Here is a 20,900-nt window from a genome sequence, read left to right on the forward strand (position 1 = left end):
TTCAGCAATACAACCCTGAATGCCCATGTCTTTGGCAGAAAGTTATTTTTAAGTTTTCTCCAAAGGGGACACACATATACACACACAGATCAAATAAAATAAACATACCCAACTGCACACACAGCGTGAATGAGCGAGGCCTGGTCTCCTGGAGCTGCTCTCTTCCTGTTGGGGTTCTTGCTAATTGGGGATTTAATGAGAACAGGCTGAGAGAAGCTTTCTGCAATAAAAGTCACATGCAAAAGAAATAAAAGCCAGAAACCCTGATTATAGCTAAATTAGCAAAATGCACATTCCTATCAGAATCTAGCAACAATCCTACAGTTCACTCATTTCATTAACAGGTATCATCCCTGCAAGAGGAAGTCTGGGGTCACGAGTGTGACCTTCTCAGATACTGGACCTCCTCCCTCTGGTCTGCTAAGTCAGGTGGGATGTGCCCAGTTTTTAAGCCCCATGAAATCACACTGTGAGTACTCAGGTAGGGGCAGCCCTGCCACTGCAGTCCGAGAGAGCATGAAAATCAACTCAGGGAACAGGAACAGAGCTCCGGGTTTCCATCCCCATGATGCACAATAGCAGGGAACAGACTGCTCTGCAGTCAGATGCTGTGTTCTCCGTTGTTAACTGTGGCCTGAGGCAAGTGACAATCTTTGAAAGTCTTAGTTTACTCATCCGTAAAATGGGGCTGCTACTAATAATCTCCACCTGCAGGGTTGCTATGAGGGTCAGCAGGGTGTATAAAAAGTGTCCCGGGGCCAGTCACTGGCACAGAATAAGTGCTCACTCTACAGTGGCTGCTATTGTTAACATTGTCATTGTTTTCAGATTTCTATCAAAATCTCATAGGAGAGTCCTAACCAGTGTGACTCAGTTGAGCATCATCCACAAAGCAAAACATTGTCAGTTTGATTCTCAGTCAGGGCACATGCCTGGATTGCATGTCTGGTCTCCAGTTGGAGTGCATGCAAGAGGCAACTGACTGATGTTTCTCTCACACAATGGTTCTCTCCCTCTTTCTACCTCCCTCCCCCCTCTCTAAAAATAAATAAAATCTTAAAAAAAAAAAGTCAGAGGACAGAAGAGCCTTGGCCAAGAAGGGAGCCGCACAAGAGAAAACAGGACAGCACACGAGGATAAATAGCACAGAAGAGAGAGACAGTGCCTCCAGTGCTTTCTATGGTGCACCCCAACCAGCTGTGTGTCCTTAAGACAGTCAAGTTCCTTCTCTGGTCTTCTCTACATGGCTTGAAGGGCCTCTATGGACCCTTGCTGCCCTAGTGCACCTGAGTCTTCAGGATCAGGACCAACTCTCCATAGGACCCCTGGTCAGGGAGCAAAGGTTTCAGCAGGGGAAGCCAAGCCCAGAACTGGAACAAGATGCTGTGGAACACCAGGGAGAAGGCAAAGACCTTCCTACTGTAGACTTCCATTAGGGGTCCACCATGCAGGGCTTCACAGGCCCAGCAGCCAAATCAGACAGGCACACCTGGTCCTCAAGGTGCACCTGTGAGATACCAACATAGGCCATGAAGCCTCTGAAGCCTGGGCCAGTGCTAGTAACTGGCACCTATGCAGTTATTCCAGCTTCTCAGCCTCTGGCCAGCTCCCAGGTCTGTCCAGGGAGGAGCTGGGGCTGAAAGACCTGAGTGGAAACCTCAGGAAAAAAAGGAGAAAGAGAGACAACCAATAATAGTTACTTTTTAGTGAGCACTATGTGCCAAGCTTTGGAGTAAGTACTTAAGGTGATTTATCTCATTTCACTCCTTAGCAGAGTGGCAAATTTTAACAGCAAAATTAATGGGGGAGTGTCATTCAATAAATGAAAGATATTTCTTTTCTTTCTATTACTTCATTCTTCCTCTCTCTCCCTGGATTCAGCCAATTTGTAGTAATTTGAGTTGTTTAGAGAACTTCTGGCCAAGATGGTGGTATAGGTAGATACACTGTGCCTCATCGGACAACCAAAAGAAGGAAAACAACAAGTTTAAAAACAAAAAAAATAACCAAAGTAACAGAAAATTGAATTGTATGGAAGTCCAAAAACCAAGGAATTAAAGAAGAAACATTCATCTGGACTGGAAGAGGGGCAGAGACATGCAGTGGGTTGGGCAGGACTCATGGCAAGGTGGCAGATGGAAGACCAAGTAGGCAGTCCCCCATTCATGTGCAGCTAAACTGGGAAGACCAACCGGGGAGTGAAACAGACTGCACAACCCAGGGTTCCAGAGATGGCAAAATAAAGCCTCAGAACATCTGGCTGTAAAAACCTGTGGGAGTTGTGGTGGTGGGAGAAACTCCCAACCTCATAGTTCATTGGAGAGACCCACAGGGTCCTTGAATGTACACAAATCCACCCACCTGGGAATCAGCACCAGAAGAGCCCAATTTGCTTGTGGGTAGTGAAAGAAGTGACTGAAAACCAGTCAAGAGCCAAGCAAGTGGCCCTGTTCCCTTGCAGACCCCCACCCCACACATAGTACCACAACACAGTGATGTGGGTTGCCCTACCCTGGCAAATACCTAAGTCTCCACACCTTACTATGTAAACAGGCACACCAAGACCAAAAAAATATGGCCAAAATGAAAGAACAGATTAAAGCTCCAGAAAAAATATAACTAAGTGATGAAGAGATAGCCAACCTATCAGATGTACAGTTCAAAACACTGTTAATCAGGATGCTCACAGAAATTATTGAGTATGGTCACAAAATAAAAGAAAGAGCAAAGGTTATAAAAAGTGAAATAAAAAAAATGTACAGGGAACCAACAGTGATGGGAAGGAAACCAGGACTCAAATCAGTGGTATGCAGCAGAAAGAAGAAATAAACATTCAACCAGAACAGAATGAAGAAATAAGAATTTTAGGAACCTCCAAAACAACTTTAAACGTCCCAGCATCCAAATCATAGGGGTACCAGAAGGAGAAGAGGAAGAGCAAAAAACTGAAAAATGATTTGAGAACACAGTAAAGAAAAACTTCCCCAATCTGGCAAAGGAAACAAACTTCCAGGAAATCCAGGAAGCTCAGAGAGTCCCAAAGAAGTTGGACCCAAGGAGGCACACACCAAGGCACATCGCAATTACATTAGCCAAGATTAAAGATAAGGAGAGAATCTTAAAAGCAGCAAGAGAAAAGGAGACAGTTACCTACAAAGGAGTACCCATAAAACTGTCAGCTGATTTCTCAAAAGAAACCTTGCAGGCAAGAAGGGGCTGGAAAGAAGTATTCCAAGTCATGAATGTCAAGGACCTACATCCAAGATTACTCCATCCAGCAAAGCTATTATTTATAATGGAAGGGCAGATAAAGTGCTTCCTAGATAAGGTCAAGTTAAAGGAGTTCATCATCACCAAGCCCTTATTATATAAAATGTTAAAGGGATTTATCTAAGAAAAAGAACATAAAAACTATAAACAGTAAAATTACATCAAACTCACAACTATCAACAACCAAACCTAAAAACAATAAAATCAGACTAAGCACACAACTAGAACAGGAACAAAATCACAGAAATAGTGGTCACATGGTGGGTTAGCAGTGGGGAGATGTAGGGGTAGGGGAGAGAATGGGGGAAAGGTATAGAGAATGAGACGCATAAATGGTAGGTACAAAATAGACAGGGGGAGGTTAAAAATTGTATGGAAAATATATAAGCCAAAGAATTTATATGTATGACCCATGGACATGAACTAAATGCGAGGTTGGGGGGATGGTGGGAGGGGGTTACAGAGTGGAGGAGAATAAAGGGGAAAAATGGGATAACTGTAATGGCATAATCAATAAAATATATTTTAAAATTTGGGGGTTATTCAGAAACATGAGTCTTGAGCAGGGGCAGTAGGTGGGAGAGCTGGTGGGTAGGCCTGGGAGGCCCACAGGGGTACGAGTGCGCTGTTGGTGTTGGGATGTTAGAGGGTTGAGGAGAGATCTAGAAAGAACAGAGAGGGGGAGTGAAGAGAAGGGTCACCCATCCGTGCCATGAGTTTCCCTGCTCCTCTCCTGGTCTTTGGAGAAGCCTAGGAAAGCTCCAGAAAAGAGGGCCAAGAAAGGAAGTAAGCCTCCTGATTCTGCTGATCACACCCTGACCTGAAGGGATCTCTGAGCAGCTTCTCTAGCTCCAGACTGGAATGTCCCATCCTTCTTTGTGAGTCACCTGAAGCACACACTGACCTTCACTTTTGGAGGGGATGTTGGCCCTGTGTTGATGATCTGAAGGGGCAGGCCCAGAGGCTCCTGTGCTAGGAGGGCCCTTAGACTCTGAGAGCATGGATGTAGGTGAACTGTGAGCAGAGCTCATGTGGCCCTTGCTCCTTTCCATACAATTTAGAGGAGATGCCAGCTTCCCCTGAGTTGTTCCTCCTGGGAAAACATTAGTTCTGTGGCTGGACTAATGCCTGGATGAATTGAGGGGAGAGAATGAGGACATTTCTGTGGGAGTCCTGCCTTTCCACACGAAAGCCACAGGCATCAGGCTAGAGCAGTGTCTTCCAAGAAGGGGAGCAGGAAGCACTGCTGACAGGAAGTTGCTGCAGAGATGAGGAATGCCGATAAGAACCAAGGCTGAGTTTGGAGACTATCTCCAGCCACAAGCATCCACAGCTCCTGCTGGACCTCCCAGGGCCCCAGGCAGTTGCCAGTACCTGCCTGGCTCCAGCATTCCCATGGCTAATTTGAGCTTCCCTCACTGAGAGGCCTAGAGATACCTTCCCCACTGTATCACTGCGCAAGAAAATGCACACAGCCAACCTGAGGTATCAACTCCTACTTGCTCCCCAGTTTGAAGGCTGGGGTTGCAATTGTTTTCTAATTACTCCCACCAACACAATCTGTCTTCTCTGGCTGAAGCCAAAGGACTGGCAAACAATGTAATGGACTTCTCATTTTCCTTCCACCCTTGATCAGCACTGAGTCAAGAGGGTAGGTGCACAGAGAAGGTGAATAAGGAGGCATCTGAGACTGGATGTCACTGACATGCTGGAGAAGGGAGGGTCCTAAGTCCAGGTGGGGTTTTTGAATGCAATTTCCCAGGTGAGTTTTTCCCATACAATTTTCAGCTTGGCCACCTCATCTAGAGAGAGTACCAATCATTACTCTAGGGTCAAGTCCAGGCTTGTATCAAGAACACAGCTGAGCTCGCCAGTAGTCCTAGCACACTAATGACAATAAATTGACAATCTAAGAGTAAGCTAGGTGGTGACAGCCAGTGGATTTCAGTGAATGATCTCATCACAGGCTGGATGTGAACTTGCTTCTGCCACTTAGTAGCTAGATGACCTTGTGTGATTTACTTAAGCTCTCTAAACCTCAATTTTCTCATCTATAAATCTACTTTGTAGAGCTCTGTGGAAATTAGAGGTAACTTCGAGTATCTAACACGAAGCAGATGCTCAGAATGCCCAATACATTGTAATATGCAATTTCTAACAATGCCTGGCACATAGCAAACACTCAACAAATGGTAACTCTCTAATAGTAACCAATTATGATTAAGAATCAGAGGTGTCATACTTTACTTAGATGTTCTAGTCCATTTAAATATCACTGCAGTTATAGCCCTATCTATCACTAAGAGATTACTAATTCACACTCTTATGCTGACTTCTTTTTATCAGTCACTTGTCAATGGCTAGAGAATAAGCATTGCTCTTACCCTCCCAAATTGTGATTGACTGTTAGCACAGTGGGATATGGCTGGATCAGAGAATGTGAGGGCTGGAAGGAGGCCTGAATCATCTAATTCAACCCCTTTCATGTACAGATGAGGAAGGGTCTAGACTGGACCTATATATCCTCAAAGACAGGAACAGGAATCTCTGAAGTTTGCAAGGCACAGAAAAATGGCCAGATGGTGCTGCACACCTAAGAGCAAAGGAACTAATTTGGGAAAGAGTGGGGCCAAGAAGAGTTTTGAGTAGATGCATAGTCATCAAGTTGATTGCGACTAGGCTGTGGAGGACCTAGAGGATACCAACACTCTCAGATAATGCTGCCAAAGGGGCTTCTATTTAAAATTAACATTGAAGGTACCTCCTTAGCACAGTAGGTAGCTCGTCAGTCTCATAAAATTAACATTGAGCTATTGACAACTTATGAAATGCTTTTCCCAATAAAGATCTCACTTCAGCTAGACTACATACTGAGACATGTTATAACCACATTTTATCGATGGGAAATCTGAGGCTCAAAGACCAAGTGACTTGCCTAAAGTCACATAGCTAATAAATCAGAACTAGAACCTAGTCCTTCTTATGCCAAATCCTGGCTCAGTTTGGTAATATGCTCAGGAAAGATTTAGCAAGATATGTTACATCTTATTATAATAAATACCATGCCCAACAGGAAATTTGCAGCATAACAACTGTGTTTATAGTCCCTCAGATTTTACTGGAATGAAATCTGATGGCTACAAATTTGACTAAGGTACTAAATCCCTTGCCCAGGGAAAGCCCCTTATATTTGTCCTAAACAAATGGATGACTTCACTTCAATCCCTCAGACCCGAGGGGGAAACCAGGCAAAGTGGCTAATCTCTAGAAAATTTATGCACCACCGTAAGTAGACATTCCTCTCCATCCACACTAAGATGCTCTCTCTTCCCATTCATAGGATAGAAATCTCTGTGTTCTCCCCCAAAGCTTGCTGCTCTTCTCCAGGCTCCCCTCAACTCCCCTCCACTGGCTGGGCATAACTGCGGACCTTGGCCTTGAGTTCTATATCAGAACTGCCAGGAGATGCCTTGGCCATGCGACAAGCTCTATGTTTCCACATGCAGTTCACCCCTTGCCCTCACCCACCCTCCCCTAATAATGAGGGCCTGTTCCCAGGACAGCCTCCAGCTGTGGATGAGAAACAATAGCTTAGTGTTTTCTGGAACTTACCTGAGGTGGGGGAGGGCTGCCAACCCAACCCAGCCAGGTTTATCAGCTCAACAGCCAAAAGTCAGGCTCAGACACAGGCCTCCTCCTCCTCCAGGCTTCTTCATTTTTTACTCCAAGGGATGCGTCATCTCCCTCACTTCTGCTGGTTGCACCTCCGCCTCCCACTTTCCACTCCCACTAGGGGCAGGGGCACAGGGGAGCCTGCCTCTCTGAGGTTCCTTCAGGATTCCTGGGTACCAGTCTCAGGTCCTGTGAAGGGGAGACTCGCTCACGCTAGGAACCTGGAATGTCAGGGCCGGGAGGGACCTTAGAAATGATGGGATCCCACCTGCAGCCACAGAGGGGTGCAGCTATGTGCACGTTGGGGATAACTGTGGCCATCCTGGAGGATCAACTATACTCAAAGATTTGGGGAAGCATTTTTACATTAAAACCAATGTGTACACATAGAATGTGAATGTTTTATAGAATGACAACTCTAAGTAGATTTTACAAATAACTATAGGACTTCAAAGGAATGCAATGCTTTCTATAAGCTGCTCCAGGCTATGCCCCAAGCCCCTACCTTCACAATACATGTTCTTTCTCTACTTCCCTTGAGGATGAAAAAGTCAGAGGACCACTGGTCCCATCGAACCCTCCTGTTTCACAGAAAGAAAACCTCAGACCCAAATGAATGAAGGGACTATGAACCACAATATCTACTGTCAGTAATAAAAATAACCCATTTATTGAATGCTTACTAGGGGCCAGGTACTGTACTGAGGGTTTTACCTAAATTATTGTAACCTTCCTTTTCAAAGTTAACTCTATAAGATAGGTATTATCTTCATTTTAAAAATGAAGAGAAGACTCAGCAGTTGAACAATACATCCAAGTTCACAGAGCTAACAATCACAGCTACTCCTTATCAGCTAGATTTGAACCCAGGTCTCTGACTCCAAGATTCAGATGGGGAAGAGCTGGGAATAGGCCAGAGTCCAAGGTCCTATCATCTCATCTTGGTTCTGCCACTAGATTATTCATAGCCACAGAACCCAAGGGGACCTTAGCTTAATTCAAAACCAAGGCCCAGAGAGAAGGGCCTGGCTTAAGGCCAGAGCCACTAAATTTCAGGGACAGAATCTACTTCCAGTGGGTCCTGGGGAAATGTCCTAACCTCTCGGGGTTTAGAAAGCCTCTAACATCCTTCTTGGATGTATCAATTTGTAATGTGACATGCACATCCGGTCAGTCTTTGTGAGCTGAGCACCTGCAGAGGGCTTCACTCATTTTGGTCTGCAGATAGTGGCTCAGACAAGCTACCTTTACCCTCTTGCCAGGTAGCTGGACAAGTATACTAAGAAAACTCATTTGACAATTGCCAGTCACTTCTGTTTCTGAAGTGATTAGCTAGTCTGCTACTAATTAGCTAATAAGACTTGCACACCAAGAAGTAGAAGGTATACAATAGTAGTCAAAAACCACAGCCACAATCATTTCCTCCCAGCAAGGAAATTCCAGAAGTTCATTCATCCTGTGGTTTGCATCTATAAGAAGCTTTTTCCAGATCTCAACTTCTTAGGCCATTGATTTTTGTCTAAAAAACCTACTCCATGGCTGGACAGAAGCATGCCTAGGAGATGCAACTCCCTCTTGATAGAATATTTATATTATCCTTGACTTCCAAATTGATCACCTACACCAATCAAGCCAGGTTTATCAAGTTTGTGCTCCCAGCAGAGCAAGAAGAACTTCAGCCTGGGGGTTAGAATGCACAGCCCACATACCCATCACTGTGTTTACTGAGCAACTGCAATGCCCGCTGCAACTATAAATAAGGTGAGGAGTTAAACATAGTGTGGCGGACACCACAGCCTCCCAAAGCAATGCCGTAAGCGCTGCCGTGACAATATGCACACATCCCTTACTTCTGACCTCACTCTGCCAGTGGTCTCCGTTTGCTCGCATGGTCTCTCCCCACTCACACACTGACTGCCCCCCACACCTGCCCCTGCTCTTCATTCCCCGTTGAAGTGCCCACTGTCTGTGTGAGGAGTTCAGTCTGCAGCCCCTGCAGCCACAGGTGGACAGGGTGTCCTTTGGTCTAGAGCTGGTGTTTTCAGAGCCTGGGACTGTCTGGGCCCCATTTCAGGCTTCGGCTGCAAGGGCATCCACGGGAACCCAGCCACATCCTCACCCGAGGATATGTTCACTGATTTGGGAGAGAGAAACAGGGGGTGGGGAGGGAGAGACAGCAATGTGAGAGAGAAATATCAATCGGTTGCCTGCCATACATGTCCCAACTGGGGATCGAACCCACCACCTTTCAGTGTATAGGACAATGCTCCAACCAACTGAACCACCCAGGCAAGGTTCTTTCTGGTTTTTAAATGACCTGTTAGGGGATTTTTTTCTTAGAGAAAGCAGTCCCCTGGGACTTCCCAGAGTCCATGGTCTGATGGGGAGAGTCGCAGAACATTGTACTGAAGAACTCTTGCCACCAATTCTGCTCCACTCACACCTATTAGTCAGGGCTTGGTTCCATCTCCATAATGGCCTTGTCCCTCTTGATTTCTGGGCCCAAGTAAGACCTGGACCTCACTATTGACCATACCTGTCCCCTCTGGCATGCTAAAATGAAATGAGGGAAAGATCAGAACTGTCTTGCTTACTTCTCAGTTTAAGCCTTCACAATGGTACTTTCTCTTCCATTAAAAGGTCAACTGTAGGAAGCAGCAATTTGGCACAAGTCATACTTGCTTAGGTGTCCTCCCTCAGTTACAAGGTTCCTGGCAAGTTTACCTATAGTCTAGCTTCCAAAGCAGACCTCTCTTATTTTTAAGTGAGGCAATGATTTCCCCCTTATGTCCTAACTACAGTGTTAAAAAATAGTTGCCAGGAGCTAAAGGGTAATTTCTTGCTTCAGTCCGGGAAAAGCCAGAAGAACTTGCTCTCACACTTACCACCAGTATCCTTTAACCAAACAACAGGGGGAAAGAAACACATCTAAAAAGGTTTAGCTATCTCTCCACTTCTGCCTTCCCTGAAGCATTTCTCTGTTTGCCCTGGTGCAGAGTGAGCAGCATCTGCCTGGCCTCTCCTTTGACTGGACCCCACTCCGAGCTGAGACTGTGAGGACGCGCTGCCTAAAGAAAGCCCCACACCTCCACTCTCCCAGTCCCACAATGTCCAGGCAGGCATCTCGGGGTACCCAGGGTCAGATCAATCCCCCTGTGGGCACAAGGGACCTCCTCAGTAATCTCACTGCATTTTTCTTGCAAGCACAAATGGTCACCTTGGTGCTCTGCTCAGTAATGGGGTTTCCAGTAAGGCAGTCTTGACAGAGTCAAGAGGACAGAAGGCAGACACCAAGAAGTAAACAGAGTCCACCCAGGCCACCCCCCTACTGGTTTAAAGTTATCATCTTCTACCATTTGAATGTATTCCTGCATTAGGCACACGGGCTTTTCTGACTATTGTAAGCCAAGAACTTCTCTAGGAAGCTATGCTCCCAGGCACATAAATAATGGAGAAGGCCCAGCTGGCAAATTATCTTCTCTTACTACTTCTGCTCATCAAACATGGTATTGGTCATATACTAGATTTGTGGGGTGGGTGAGGAAGGACACAAGGGGAAGAGGGACTCCTGGGTCAGAGTGAAATGTGAACTGTAGCCATATGCTGGAACAACTTGGAAATAACCACCTCGATTATCCTACAACTAATTGGGAGGAAGAGCTACATTCACATGTGGCACCTGGGTCACTTCTGCCTCAGCATCAGGGAATCAGAATTCAGCAGCTCTTAAGTGCTGGAGGCAACTAGGAGAGGAACTCGCCTCAACTTAGAATGTCTCCCTCCTTCCTTTCCAACAACTAAAGTGCCCACATGATGTATGATCCAAACTGGGACTCTCCTGGAAGTGAAGAGGGGCACTATTAATATTTATGCCAGGACTGTCCCGAGAAACCAGAATGTATGGCCAACCTAATCACTTCCACGGTCTCCCTAAGTCTAGACGTGGATGTGACTTCAAAGATGTCTTTCCTGGACACACTCACCCTATTCTTGCCAAGCTCATGCTTCACCTGCCCTCAGTCCAGGAAACTGTTATGTTATTTCACACTGGGTTACATTTGGACACGTTCTCATATGTGTCATTTTTCCTTTTCTAAACAGTGTCTTGGCAGCTGATATTTTTACATGACTTTATTTTAAAATATATTTTATTGATTATACTATTACAGCTGTCCCATTCCCCTTCTTTATTCCATTCCCCATTCCACTCCACCCTATACTCCCACTCCTACCCACACCCCCCTCACCACTTAGTTCATGTCCATGGGTTCTACATATAAGTTCTTTGGCTTCTACATTTCTTATACTATTCTTAACTTCCCTCTATTTTCTACCTACTATTTATGATTCTTATTCCCTGTACCTCTTCCCCCATTTTCCCCCCTCTCCATCTTCACTGATAATCCTCCATGTGATCTCTATTTCTGTGATTCTGTTCCTGTTCTAGTTGTTTGCTTAGTTTGTTTGTTTGTTTTAGGTTCAGTTGTTGATAGTTGTGAGTTTGTTGTCATTTTACTGTTCATAGTTTTGATCCTCTTTTTCTTAAATAAGGCCTTTTAATATTTCATGTAATAAGGGCTTGGTAATGATGAACTCCTTTAACTTGACCTTATCTGGGAAGCACTTTATCTGCTTTCCCATTCTAAATAATAGCTTTGCTGGATACAGTAATCTTGGATGTAGGTCCTTGACATTCATGACTTGGAATACTTCTTTCCAGCCCCTTCTTGCCTGCAAGGTTTCTTTTGAGAAATCAGCTGACAGTCTTATGGGCACTCCTTTGTAGGTAACTATCTCCTTTTCTCTTGCTGCTTTTAAGGTTCTCTCCTTATCTTTAATCTTGGGTAAGGTAATATGATGTGTCATGGTGTGTGCCTCCTTGGGTCCAAATTCTCCGGGACTCTCTGGGCATCCTAGACTTCCCAGAAGTCTGTTTCCTTTGCCATATTGAAGAAGTTCTCCTTCACTATGTTTTCAAATAAGTTTTCAGTTTCTTGTTCTTCCTCTTCTCCTTCTAGTACCCTATGATTTGGATATTGGAATGTTTAAAGTTGTTTTGGAGGTTCCTAAGCCTCTCTTCCTTTTTAAAAATTCTTTTATCTGCATTCTATTCTGGTTGAACATTTATTTCTTCCTTCTGCTCCAAACCACCGATTTGAGTCTCAGTTTCCTTCCCATCACTGTTGGTTCTCTGTACATTTTCATCTATTTCATTTTGCATATCCTTCACTCTTTTCTCTATTTTGTGACCATACTCAGCTATTTCTGTGAGCATCCTGATTAACAGTGTTTTGAACTGTGCATCTGCTAGGTTGGCTATCTCTTCATAACTTAGTTATATTTTTTCTGGAGCTTTAATCTGTTCTTTCATTTTGGCCATATTTTTTTGGTCTTGGTGTGCCTGTTACATAGTAAGGTGTGGAGACTTAGGTATTTGCCAGGGTAGGGCAACCCATGTCACTGTGTTGTGGTGCTGTATGTGGGGGAGGGGTCTGCAAGGGAACAGTGCCACTTGCTCTGCTCTTGGCTGGCTTTCCTCTACTACCCACCATCAAACTGGGCCCTTCTGGTGCTGATTCTCAGGTGGGTGGGTATGTGTATATTCTAGGACCCTGTGGGTCTCTCCAATGAACTTTCCCATGAAGCTGGGAGTTTCTCCTGCACCCCAACTTCTACAAGTTCTTTCAGTCAGTGGTTTTGAGGCTTTATTTCCCATGCTGGATCCCTGGGTTGCACAGTCTGTCTCACTCCCCACCCCCCGTTGTTCCTCCCAGTTTATCCACATGCAAATGTGGGTCTAAGGGGTCTGTCAGCCATGTTTCACCCAGTTTGCTAGCCGCTGGCTCGCCCACCCAGGTCCTCTACCTGCTGCCTTGTATAGCATCCTCACCACCCATGTTACCTATCTCCGCCCCTCCTACAAGTGTGGGTAAATGTTCCTTTAACTCCTTGGTTGACAGAGTTCCATACAGTTCAATTTTCTGGCAGTTATGATTGTTTTTTGTTTTTAACTTTGTTGTTGTCTTTCTTTTGGCTGTGTGAGGAAGCAAAGTGTTTCTACCTATGCCCCCATCTTGGCTGGAAGTCCTGCATGAATATTAAATTCACGCCAGTTCCCTTGTTCCATCTTCTTTTGTCACTGTTCATAAGCAATATTTGCTGAAAGTCTGGTCATGAGTAGAATTACAACTGACTTTTTTTTCTAACAAATACTATTATATATGTGTGTGTGTGTCTGTCTGTACACACACGCACATATGGTCTGTCTGGAAAAAGTACAGCCATTGTTAATATAATGAGATTAAGTTACACAACATAGATGTAACCTGGCAGCCAAGGAGAGTAGACCAGAATGAGCATACATGAACAATGACAACTTCACTATACTAGTCAACGGGGGTGGTAGACACCATTGAGTGAGCATGTGTACTGTATGGCCAATGTATTCAAAATGACAGAGTGAGTAGAGCAATGCATCTGCATCAGATTTTGTGTTAAGCTTAAACATTCCCCTGCAGAAACTGTTCGCATGATTCATAAAGCTTTGGTGATATGATGAGTGCAGCACAAATAAAAGTGTGGCACAAACATTTCAAAGGTGGTCAAGAATCTGTGGAAAGTAATTCACGTTCAGGAAGGCCTGCAATGAGCAGAACACCTGAGAAGGTCAAATGTGTACAGACTGCAATCAACAAAGTTTGGTGACTGACGGTATACAAACTAAAAGCTGATCTTGGGATTCCAAAAACTACTGTGTCCAAGATTTTGACACAGGATCTTGGTATGAATCATGTTGTGGCAAAACTCATTCTGCAGTTTCTGCTACCAAAGCTGGAGCTGGGATAACTGTGTGAAGTCTCAAGGTGCCTACCTCAAAGGGGACTGAGGCATCATTGTCCTGTGTACAATGTTTCTTGTATCTTCTTCAATAATGCCTCTATTTTTCGTATTACATGCTGGATACTTTCTGGACAGGCATCCTATTTCTATTTTTTTCTAAATATGCACTTTAAAAAACAAAATTAGATATATACATTATCATTGCCTTTATTTCCATACTTTTCTTCAAGCTAAACCACAAACTTTTTTCTGGTTATGGCATACTTTTCATAATCTTATTTTAAATAAGATTTAAATATTAATATTCTATTAATATTCCATCAAATGGGTTCACCAAAATTTACTCAATTGTGCCCTAATATTTACCATTTGAGTTGCTTCCAATTCTATTAAAACAACACCACAAGTTACAATTTCATGAACATAATTTCTCCATTCTAGATTATTTCCCCAACATATATTTTAAGAATTCCAATTACTGAGTCAAAGTGCATGAAATTTTTATGGCTCTTAAATCTGGGTCCTCTTGATTTCTGTCAACTTACATGGCTCCCCAAATATTTTACTCTTCCTCAGCCTCAGTTTGACCTTGAACTCCATGATCTGGGGCCTGGTCTCAGGCAAGGCCTAGGTTTAGGATTCCCCCACAGTTTGAAGGGATGTGCACTCAAATATCAAACAGGTTAGGCAAGGTTTGGGAAGTGAGGCAAGCACTGAGCAAGACAGGAAAGGATCCAACCCCAAGGAGTCATGAAGTTCAAAACAATTGTTATCAACCAAAACATGAGGCCTCTGTCCTCTCCTATATAATCCTGCCAGTGGGGCAGCTCAGGAATGCCTTTGGTAGTCTTTTGCACCCAGCTGAGTCCTGCCCTCACCAGCTTCACCATCCTCTCTTCTCTAAGGTCTTCTCTGTGGATCTATGACATGGGTTCATGAGAGCTTATCCAGGACAAAGTTCCCACCAACCCATGATAAAATACAAAAAAAGAGGATGACGTTGAGTTTTTCAGATAGTTTTATATATATATACTTTAAAAGGTTTTCCTTTAATCTCAGTTTATGTTCTTCATACTTTTTTGGAATTAATGTATGCTATCATTTATTTGTAAAAATTACATGGTTTTATTTAATGAGCAGTTTGTTCACTCACCACATATTTTTTGAGAGCTCACTACCCGTCAGGTGCTATGTTAGAGCCTGGGAATCACAGTAGTGAACACAGCCCACAAAGGTTCCTGTGGTGTGAACCCTGAGAATGAGCTTTTGTATCATAATTTAAGGGCCTGTTATTAAGCTTTTGATTGCCAAGGCACCCACTTCAAAGACAATCATCTGGAATAAACATGTCGTCAGCGTCAGGAAAAGATAAAGACTAGATAAAGTCCCCTTGTCTTTAGAGAGCTTAGTTGGCTTAGATAACTGAGCATTTATTTAACAGCTTGCTTTTCCTACTCTTGTTTTAAATTCACCAATAAATAGTGAACCTGTGAACCCTATGCACCCCGATCTTGATCCCAGTAAAAGCAGAAACCCAGATTCACGCTTGAAACCATTTTCTCTCTCTCTCCCTCCACTTCCCCCAACCTCTCTAACCAAGACCTCTCCCTGTGTGGCCCCAGGCATGCAATGAACCCTCCAGGACCTGTGAGTAATAAGTCTTGTATTTTCTAAGTTCCCTGATGGTGGTTGCTTAGACAGGTGGTTGGTGATGGATGCTGCAATCTTAATAAGAACCACAAAGGCCAGTCCAGCCACAATATTGGCTCAAGGATGGGAAATGTCTGTGAGGGCTTACCACAAGGAGTACCAGCGGGCCCAGGTGAGCATCCCGATACATTTCTAGCCAATAGCATCACTATCAATAGGGTGAGACAAACAGGAAACAGTGTCCTTGCCCAGAGCTTGAGCCCTGGCTGTGGTGGCTTTGTATTCACATTGGTAGTGCCTTCAAGGGGGCTCAGGTTTGTGTGTTTTTATTCCACCATGGCAGAGCCCCCTGCACAGTCAGTTTTCATTACATGCTTTCTGAATGCAGACTTTCATAAAGACACCAGTGCTTGCCAGAGAGATTAGTAGGGGCACTTGTTGTGTGCACAGCAGAGGCCAGTGGACAGTATGGGGCAGGGCATGAAGTTAGCCACGCTGCCTGGCTTCCAATCCTGGCTCTGTTGCGAGACCTTCAGTAAATTCTTTCATGTCTCTTAGGCCAGTACTCACTTCTCAAATGGGCAGGATGTTAATAATACTGGCCTCAAGAGGCTGTGAGTATTCAAGGCCTCAGCACAGTGCCTGGCACATTAGAGACCCCCAATAAATGAGCCCAGTTGTAGCAATGGCAACAGCATCAACTGGGTGCCAAATAAACCAGCTAAGAGGTGACTGTATCAACATTAAACCAGGTGAAAGGTCACAGCCCAGAGAACCCAGCTGAAATTAAAGATTCATTTGACTGGCCCAAAAGGCTAAGGATATAACAGGAAAAATTAAATCTGTATAGAAAGGAAGGGGAAAAAAAAACCTTATAAGGAGACCATTTTGTGTGGTGTGGGCCCAGCTCCCATTCAGAGATGCACAGGACCCACACCCATGGATAGGTTCTCCCGTGGGGAATCAGGCCTGCATTGTACCTAGGCCACTTTGAGACTTGCTTTTGCTAAAACTCCATCACCCTGAATTGAGGCAGAAAATGTTTACTGCACATCTTTAAAGTAACTTCCTAAAGTCTGTGCTAAACCTTCCAAGGAAGAGTGTAACCAGTTCAACCACTTTTCCCTTTGCATTTGCAAATATCCTTCTTCTGTGATGTAATTAGCAATATAATCTCCTTTGTTTTCTGTAAAAGGTAACCACTTAAAGCAAACCTGTGCATAGTAAATGAGGACCATCATGTAATGTGCCCAGAAAACCAATAAAGGCTTGTTAAGGCAAGGGCTGAGGCTTTTTCTCCCCTTGAGAGAGAAGCCATGCCATCCCTTTTCTCCACAGGACTCCGTGGTCCACGTGAATTTGTTGTGTCTCATCGACAATGTCCCGAGCTGGAGTCCACATCAAAACCTAACCAATCTTTCTCTTCCTTTTCCACTGATATCAATGATAGAAACTAATAGGATTTCATTTATGTCAGTTATGAAAATACGGCAAAATTTTCCTGCCAAACCCAGGATACTCCCATGCTGGGCACATGCCAGAATTCAACCATAAGTGACCAAATGAGGTGAGGAGAACAGAACTGGGAATAAACACAGTTCAGAGACCTCCCCAAAATATGGACATTCCACTGACAGGTACTTCTGGGTTCCACAGAGAGCTCTGGAATTGAAGAAGTCTGAGGGAGGGTGGGGCAGGGTTGAAAACAGAATGCTGGCCACAACAAGCAGGACAAAGGTCAAATTTAGAGGGGTTGTTCTTAGCTCTGTGACTGAAATGGAATGATGTAGAGATTTAATATCAGTGGTGCAGATAAAATAATGTCAGCAGACCGGATAATTAAAAATTTTTGGCTCAATTATTCAGTCTCTCACTTTCTGGAGGGAGGTGGAGAGAGGAAGGAGATGGGTCCAATAAACCAAGAATTCCTCAGGGTTTTAAGGATATTTTTAGTAATCCTGACATCTGGGAGAGCAGAGACATTATTTCAGGATCAGATCCTAATCATGCCCTTTACTTTGGGCTAAACATCTCTCTCTAAAACTCTTTGAGGAAAATGTAATTATTTTAAAGATATGCACAGGCTAATTGGGACCGCATTTAGGGAGTCTTTAGCATCCAACAGAAAATGTTTCTGGCTAAGTAGAACAGATACCATTAAACCAGTTACCACCACTCCTGTTCCTCACCGTCTCCCCAAATTCTTTTCCCCACATGCCCAGGGTTCCTCCCTGCACCTGTATCTGAACCAGACCTGCTCTTTTCAGGACTGGAGCTGCCCAAGACCAGCACAATGACCATGGGTCCACAGCCAAGGCCTTTCGGAGCAGTGCTGGACCCAACTGCCTGTTCCCTCTCACTTTCTAAAGTGTGGGCTACTGACAAAGAAAGAGTGAACCACAGAACCATGGGTCTGGTTAAGAGATCATGGAGATCTTCTAACTCAACCTTCTACCCAGCAGAGGAGCTCTGTTCTGTCTTACACTGAGCAAAAGAGAGCTTGGGGGGTGGTGGTGGTGGTGGTGGTGTGTGTGTGTGTATGCGCGCACAATTGCTAGGCCTTTTACACACACAATTGCTAGGCCTCACAAGCCATAAAGCTGCTGTGGTGCCTTCAGGCTGGCATCAGGGAAGAACCCAACCCATCAGAATTAGAGGCAGGACTTAGCCATGACCTTGGTGGGTTCCTTCATAAGATGGAGCAGACCCACACATGCCAGGAGCTGCAGGCCTCATGATGCAGCTGAGATGAATTCCTCCAGCCCACCTAGGATGGGCCAGGATGTCCCAGAGTTAGGAAATCCTTGTCACTCATGCAGGAATACTCTCTGGAGATGTCTTACAGTGGAGAATTCTCAGAAAGGGGACAGGAAGGAACAGCAGGGGAAGGAGTTTGGGTCATTATGTTCAGCAGGGTCTACTCTATTAGGAAGTCTACAGCACCTCATTCAGGTCAACCTCTTCTATCATACAGCTTCTGTAGAGAGTAAAAACAGGGGTTTTTGGGAGGCCCTTGATGGATCCTAGCCAGAGCACCCCAAAAGGTAATCATCCAGAAAATCTTGCAGGAGATAGTTTCCCCCTCACAAGCAGCCCATTCCATCATGAGCTGAGCCATGATATGCCTCCCCTTCCCTGGTCCCAATTCTGCTCCTTGGGACCACATAGAGTAAACTCTATTTTTCTACAAGACATGCCTACAAATATTTGAAGACAGTCATCATTTATCCTTTCCTTCTGCAGACAAAACACACTTAGCCTCTTCAGCTATTTCTACTTGGCACTGTTTCCAAACCCTTCCACATGCTCTGGTCACGCACAGGTTTTACCATGACACCCTTGGTATGTATGACCCTGGGAAATGAAGAAAAAAAAAACAGGAGTACAGTGGTTAAATGCACAGGTTTGGATCCCAGCCCCATTATTTAATGTGCCTCAGTTTCCTCCACAGCATCTGATAATCTTAGTTATGAGAATTATGTAAGTCAATTTATGAAGAACTCTGAGAACTGGCATCTGATAAGCATCTAATTAAGTTTTAACTATGTTTTTAGCACAACACTTAGCATATAAGAAGCATGTAATACCTACACAAATCCTGCACCTGGATATTCCAGTTTCATTACTCACCAGCATCCTTACTGATAAAACAATACCACCTCTGAGCTTTGATGAGGTAAGGGGTGAGGACTCTCCTGGTCAGTGGTGGTGCATAACAAGAAGGCAATAAACATTAGCTTCCTTGACCTTTGCACTGATGCTGCAGTTGGGAGCCATTCTCCCTGGGTCTCTCACAGTTCTGCGCATCTTGCAAGTCGACGTACTGACTGCCTTTGTTCCAAACTATTTTTTCAAGAATATCTGTATCATAAACAACTTTGGAAGAAGAGAGGCAGTGTCTACCTTTGGAGCAAAGTGCAGGCGCATTTGCTGTTCATTAGAAAAGATTTGAATCCTGGCTGTGTGGCTCAGTGGATTGAGCATGAGCTGTGAACCAAAGGGTCTCCAGTTTGATTCCCAGTCAGGACACATGCCTGGGTTGTGGGCCAGGTCCCCACTGGGGGCCATGTGAGAGGCAACCACACATTGATGTTCTCTTTCTCCCTCTCTCTCTAAAATATAAATGAATAAAATCTTTTAAAAAAAGAAGAAGAAAAGATTTGAGTTCCTTAAGCTCAGGATTTCTCTCCGCTGTGTGTGCAGGTACCACCTGGTCTTCTGCATCATCCTATGGTGATTGGAGCTCATAAAACCAAGTCAAGAAAATGCTGATGCCTGGTCACTGTTATTGTTGTGAATCAAAGAACTTTATCCACAACCCATGGGTCTCATTTCCACTAGCAGTCATGAAACTGTGGCAGAATATCTTGTTAGCATTCAAGTAGGAGAAATCTCAGATCTTCCATTGTTATCAACAATGACCTAGAAAAGAGATGGTGGCAAAAGAAACTCCCTCAACCCCCTGCAGTCTTTATCTTAAACTATCACCAACCTCATTATATTCTGTCCATGGCTAACTGATTTTTTAAAAATTATAAGTGAAGGACTTATCTATTTATTCCCTTATTTATTCATGTTGATTTTTCTTCTTGATTTTAATCAATAGTTCCATTCATCTGAGGTCTTTCTAAAGCTTTTTTGGGGGGGGCATCTTTTGAACTGAACTTGACATTTCCCCTTTCAAGTTCCCTTGTCTGAGACACACAGACCCTAGTCTCTCCTCCCATTCCACTTACTTCTCCTGCCATACCAGGTAGACTGTCCATCTAAATCTAGATTCTCATCAATAGTGTCAGACACTGGGTTTGTACAGGGGTGGGCAGAAGTAGGTTTACAGTCATTATTACACAAAATATTGTTATTTATTTGTATTACAACTGTAAACTTACTTTTGCTAATGAAACTGATAACAAGCTTCTACCTTCACTGGATTTGTGTGTAAAAGAATCGTAAGTTCTACCATCATCCTAGGACACTCTTCATTCTCTCCTCACCCTTCACTGAGAGCACTGAGCACATCTTTCACACTAACCACTCCTACTCCCCAAAAGGTGGGAATGTGTGACCTCTTAGATATGACATTGCTGAAGGTCAGCAGGCCTCCAGCTATTGTAGTTTGGAAAAAGAGGTAAGAAGACCTACATCCTTCTGGGAAATGCTAAAGCTGTAACCCAGGGCAGGCTGAGATCTGAATGGGGGCAGAAAAGCATAAATACTGCCATATATATGATCCAGACTCACTCAGGCATTACGAAAGGAATACAGTTAGGGGTAATGTTACAAAATACAGTATCAACTCATCCAATACAATTTCAACTCACCCCAGGCAACTTATGGGAGGCTGATAGATATGGAAGCTGCAGGTGGTTCTAAATCTTCCATGAGTTATTGGGATATCGCCTTTTTTAAAATCCTCACCTGAGGACATTATTTTTTTCATTGCTTTTAGAGAGAAGGGGAGAGGGAGG

At 44.1% G+C, this 20,900-nt stretch overlaps 1 protein-coding gene across 1 annotated transcript in view; it reads right to left on the minus strand.

The window, feature by feature from the left end:
• Positions 1–128, minus strand: part of MYLK (myosin light chain kinase) — a 184,361-nt gene extending 184,233 nt beyond the window's left edge. Inside the window, exon 1 of the mRNA XM_037132246.2 lies at positions 109–128. The gene's annotated coding sequence lies outside the window, so the exon portion shown is untranslated. The remainder of the gene's footprint in view (positions 1–108) is intronic.
• Positions 129–20,900: the final 20,772 nt, after the last annotated feature.

Source organism: Artibeus jamaicensis, unplaced genomic scaffold (genome assembly GCF_021234435.1).
Source record: "Artibeus jamaicensis isolate MK-2021 breed Jamaican fruit bat unplaced genomic scaffold, CSHL_Jam_final contig_3126, whole genome shotgun sequence".
In the NCBI taxonomy this organism is placed as follows: domain Eukaryota; kingdom Metazoa; phylum Chordata; class Mammalia; order Chiroptera; family Phyllostomidae; genus Artibeus; species Artibeus jamaicensis.